The sequence below is a fragment of the Triticum aestivum genome, chromosome 2D (assembly GCF_018294505.1).
Source record: "Triticum aestivum cultivar Chinese Spring chromosome 2D, IWGSC CS RefSeq v2.1, whole genome shotgun sequence".
Classification (NCBI taxonomy): Eukaryota; Viridiplantae; Streptophyta; class Magnoliopsida; order Poales; family Poaceae; genus Triticum; species Triticum aestivum.
This window is the reverse complement of record NC_057799.1, coordinates 16,473,342-16,478,957: the sequence shown is the minus strand read 5'-3', so window position 1 is coordinate 16,478,957 and position 5,616 is coordinate 16,473,342. Positions and strand designations below refer to the sequence as shown.

Genomic DNA, 5,616 nt, shown 5'->3' with positions numbered 1-5,616 from the left:
AATTTTGCTAACGTGGTTATTGATCCCGTGTGTGCGCTTAGCGATTTCTGGTGCGGGTGGGCCATTCTCATTGCATAAAGTTCGTTCGGCGGTGGGCTGCATGCTCAGGTTTCCATCTCTTTCTGGGCTGGCCGTGTCCCTACGTGGCCTTTTTCTTACGATCGCGGTGGTGTGCGTTAGGTCGGTGCCGCTTCATCGTGAAAAATCACCGCCGCTTCGATCGTGTAATCCAGAGGATGCTGGTTCTTCTGTTCGGTGTCGCTTCTGTCATAATCTAGAGACCTCACGGTATACGTTTCGTGTTTCTTTTTGTTTCTTCTTTCTACCTTTCACGGGCTATAAATAGGCTTTCCTTCTCGTCACGTTATTCTAATGTGATTGTTCTGTGGGCTTTGTTTCCTCGCTTCCGCATACATTAACTCCATGGTCGGCTCTTCTTCCAGTCATAATGGCCCGCAGCGGCCGCGTCGGCCTCCTCGCCTGCGGGGGGCTGTGGTTGGTCGAGGCAATGCTTCGGGTCGTTCTGCTGTTCCCGACGCTGTACCTACCGAGGCTGCCGCTGCTGCTCATGAGACTAGCCACAATTGGTAGTAATATCGAGTAGTAACATGCCCAAGTTACTACTCTGTGCTACTATCTTTATAGTAGGGAATAACATATCTGTGGTAACATGCAACACTTTATTTATTAGGCTATAGACTCATATTATCTTGATACGTGTGATGTTACTCATACTAGTAGTAACTAGCTATGTTATCACATGCATCTCTTTCTTCATTTATTGCTTGCCACACCATCTATTTTATCTAGATATGTGTGATATTACTACCTATGTTAGTCCCACTGTGGGTAGTCTGAGCAGCACTGTTGCCACCCACCAAAGCTTCCTCACTGGTCTGCGTCGCGCTGCTCAAGCGGAACTGGTGCCAGGGCCGCCGTGGGGCATTTATGACAAGGTAAGCGGCAGCCACCACGGAGCAGGCGGCTGTGCCGTTCTGGCTGCCGTCGCCGGGAGCTGCTTGGCGCCGCCATCTCCCTGGCATCCAGCACGACAACGTCGTCTGCGGGGTCGGCCAATCTCTTCTCAGCGGTCTACAACGTCCACGGCTGGGGCGTGCTCCAACCGCTTGGTCTCCCCGCGCGCGCCGCCCATGCAGCATGCACCGCCGCACCTCCTTCACATGCGTGCTCGGCTGCCCACGGACACCCGCGTACGTGCCGCATCCCTCAACGACATGTGGGGCACCAGCCGATCGCCGCCACGGGAACAAGCGCCGCCCATGTGCTGGGCTCCTCTGCTACCAATTAGCGTCGCCCCGCCCAGTCACCCGCGTTCCCACCCACCGTACCCACGATCGTCGGCGATGGACGCACACTCGTTGCTCTTGCACTCGCTTCTGCTACTATCCCTCTCTCCCAGTCATCACGTATACTAAAAATTGGAGGTGCCGCTGCTGTTCTTCTTCTATTTCTCTCCATGCATGACTGCAGCAACTCCCTCTCTCCCCTGACCGTGCACACCGCGGTGGCTCTTGCTCTCTCAGTAATGTAGCAACAGCTTCTCTTTTGCTGAATTAGTGTATCAATCTGAAATCTGGTTTTTTTTTTGTTATAATAAAATGTCAGTGTGATGCCAAGCTTAATGCATAGTATTCTTGATGGTGATATTTCATGATCTCTATCTGTTTGTTAATATGTCTACAAGAACTAAACATCTTCACATCAGTTAATGATGAGATAGAAACTGTTCGTTTTAGCAGACAAAAAGTGAAGACGATGCTTATATATAAATATTCCATCGATTAATGATCAGCTAAAAACAGAAGGTTTTAGCAGAAAAAGTGAAGGAAGATATATCAGGTGCAAGGGACTGCTTACTCCCAGATGCGGTTTCACTATTTTCAGATTCGATAAGCAAAGGTTGTTTCTAGATCGTAGCAGGCAAAATACTATTGTGGGTTTAGATACATTTTTTAGATGTGGATTGGAGGTTCGCGTGATACTCATGTCTTCTCTATTTGGGATGCAAGTTCAAGTGAAGTCATTTTCTATATCTTTTTTATGTTCATTTCGTATGTAAATTGAAGTCATTTTATTGTATTCCAGAACATACTTTTTGTGGAATAAGACACTGTATGAAGCCAGAAGCGATACATACGAGTCATAATGCAGGTTTTGGGTTCCAATTGCCACATTTTCTTTGAAGCTCCACTGTAAATTTGAAATTTATACTCTTATTAAATCGGTTTAGAGACCTGACTGGTATGAAATGGTATGCAAAAACTAGATTAGATGCCTATATTTCTTTTACATGCACTGCTGCTTATTCGGGCATGGGCACCTCCTCAATAAGTACAGATGATATCCTCTCCTTTCGTTGCATCTACAATTGAAGTTCAGAAGATGTCCTCCTCCCCTTTTGATATGATCCTTTTTTGAGTTATTTTGGTACATGATAGTGCCCCTTTTGTACAAGAACTGATGGTTGGTGCTCAGTGATCCACAATCTTATGATCTGCAATTTCTTCATGAAGCTCCAAGTTCCTATGTCTTCATTTTCAGCATGGATCAACGAGTACCACCCAGTAAAAAATTTCGTTCTCTTCATATTTCTTCTTTTTCCCTTTGCTACTTTTGTGACTCCAGATCTCATGATTGTTCTGCATTTTGTTTGTCTTATTGACAAGGAGTTTTCCTTGAAAAATTCCTTCCGTTTTGCAATGTTTTATTGTCAAGCTTTTCTCTGAATATTTTGAATGAACACGCACTGGTGTAGCAGCCCACTTGGATTGGAATGCAGAGAGGTATTATTATTAATGCTCATGCTTTAAAAGATATGCAACTAGCAAAGTTTCTTATTTTCAGAAATTGGCTTCTAATTTAAGAGAGCAGCATAAGTGGACAGTTTGGCAGATTTCAGTGGCCAAGATTGTTTTGCATGATCTCAGCGGCCAATTTTAGAGATTTGCGGATTTTCCTAACAAAAAATTTACCCATTTGAATTGTTTAGTCCAAGGAGCATGGCACCGCGGTCAAGCGCAGCATTAGCAGGTACGATGCCATACATCCAACCAATTACTTCTGAATCATCCATCACATAAACAAAGACACTACATCAACAGAGAAATATCTATATAATAACATAAACTATCATCTATAAGCACACACTACTACCACGTGAGAAAGAAAACATGTTTTTCAAGGATAATGTATCAATACATAACGCATTGACGGCGCGCGGGTATAGCTTGTAGTACTGCTAGTGCTACCCCAGGGTGATTCATTTATTGGTTCAAGTAAGGCCACTAGTAGAAAACAGGGCTTTGGTTCTAGCCGGATCGGAGCATTAGTCCTGGTCGCGTTATGAACCGGGATTAATGTGAGCATCAGTCCCGGTTCGAGCGGCTAGGACGCGGGCCGGGGCTTGGCAGGCATTTGTCCCGGTTCGAGTGGGACCTTTAGTCCCGGTTCCAGACACCAACTGGGACTAAAGGGGTTGTGGCAGGCGCGATGCCCTTTAGTCCCGGTTAGTGTCTGGAACTAGGACTAAAGGGTAGGCCTTTAGTCCCGGTTTTAGACACCAACCGTGACTAAAGTTTTGCCTATATATATCCTCACCCCTGCCCGCCCTCTCCTCTGTTTTTTGGCCATAAAGGTGTGTGCACTACTCTGTTCTCCCTTCCTATGAACACGAGGTGTTCGATGAAATTCCCACCACACTTAAGCTTTCTCCTCTATTCTTCCTCCGAGCTCCATTTTCCCCAAGTTTTGTCAAGATTTGGCGGTGCATCAACTATCCAAGTGTTCTAAAAGGTTAGCAACTTCATCCTTTTATCTTTCATTGCTAGTTTAGCTCATTTCATGCTCTAGAAGTAGAGTGGTTTGTGGGTTTTAGTGCGGGTGTGTATGTGGGAGTTTATTTGATTTAGATGCACAATTTGAGCTCAAATTAACTTCTTAGAGTTTGCACATGTGTAGGGTGTCGTCCTGTCCCCATTCCCGTCCTCACCGTTGTCGATTGCCCGATCCGATCTCGTCGCCAGCACCACCGTGGTGAGCATCTTGTTCTTGTCTTTTTTTAGCCGGAAAAATTCTTACTTGTATGATTTAGATAGCTACTTGTATACTTTTCTAGCTTGTATTATTTTTTGTTATTATATAGTGCCATGGTTTTGATATCCACCCCCGTCGGCTCTCGTCCAGTCTATGATTCGGACGTGGTATATTATCTTTTATAACTATTTGTTTCATTTAGTGTTTATGACAATTATGCCGACCAACTTGATATAGATGTTTTTATCTAGAAGGTATGTGAATCGGAAATTCCAACCGACCCTCTTGTCGAGAGGTTAGTTGAAAAAGAAACAAATATTTGAAAGAAAAATTGAATAGAATTTAAGAGCATATGAAATTGGAGTTGCATGTTACCGATGTCGTAGATCTACACAAGATTCAGATGGATGCAATGTGCTTGATGATTAGGAAGATAAGAAAATATGTCATTGATAAAGAGGCTTGCTACCATTATGTTGTTTGATCAATTGTTACTCTAGTTGTGATTTTGGTCACATTTGTTGTTGCATTTAAATGTTTTACATAGTTGTATGTTAGTTTCAATGTGTGTTTTAATTAGATGCTCTAGATAGTTGTATGTTGTTCTATGAGAACTATGTATGAACTTTTTGTATTTATTTTTTCAGTAATTGCATTTGATTACTACTGTACTTTGGTTTTAATGTGATGATGAATTTGTATTAATTTGGTCATTTCTCTATTCATGATGTTCTGTAATGGTTTTTGATATACTAATTATATAATGCATGCAGGTGAACCGACAATGGATGTATGGTGGCCGATGCACTTCCGAGTATATTACGGGCCTGCATAATTTTATCGATGTGGCTGAGGCAAACAGGTAGAATTAATGGTTTTATGTATTGTCCATGTACTGTCTGTGAGAATACGAAGGATTACACTTCCTCGAAAACCCTTCACTTCCACCTGCTTAAGTCCGGTTTCATGCCCCACAATAATTGTTGGACCAAGCACGGAGAAAGAGGGGTTATGATGGAAGACAATGAAGAAGAAGAGGTTGATGACAACTATCCTATGTTGCCCTGATACGGTGATACTGCAACGGGGGAAGCTGAAGATCAAGAGGCGCCAGATGTGCCCGATGATGATCTTCGCCTGGTCATTGTTGATGCACAGAGAGAATGCGAAAGTGAAAGGGAGAAGTTGAAGTTTGATCGCATGTTAGAGAGGATCACAAAAAACGGTTGTACCCAAATTGCAAAGATGGCAACAGAAAGCTCGGTGCCGCACTGGATTTCTGCAATGGAAGGCAGAGAATGTTTTATCTGACAAGGGATTTGAGAAGTTACTGAAAATAATGAAGAAGAAGCTTGGTCGGCTTTGTCTTACCCCATGCACCTGATGCAACTCACCATTGCTCTCCGATTCCAGATGGCTATGTTGTTGTCGGGATGGATGAAGTTATGAACGGATTTGAGGAGCTGGAGCTTGATTTCCCTACAGGTGAATGGGAGACTGCACTGGGAACTGCCAGAAGGACTACCATTCTATGGAGAAAGGAACACATCGTGCTTACACATT

The 5,616-nt window shown here is 43.7% G+C and overlaps 1 non-coding gene across 1 annotated transcript; it reads right to left on the bottom strand.

The window, feature by feature from the left end:
- Window positions 1–1,788: 1,788 nt before the first annotated feature.
- On the bottom strand, window positions 1,789–1,890 carry LOC123056359 (small nucleolar RNA snoR99). Its single transcript, XR_006426745.1, has one exon. It is a non-coding gene; the product is annotated as a small nucleolar RNA snoR99 (small nucleolar RNA).
- Between the last annotated feature and the right edge of the window lie 3,726 nt (window positions 1,891–5,616).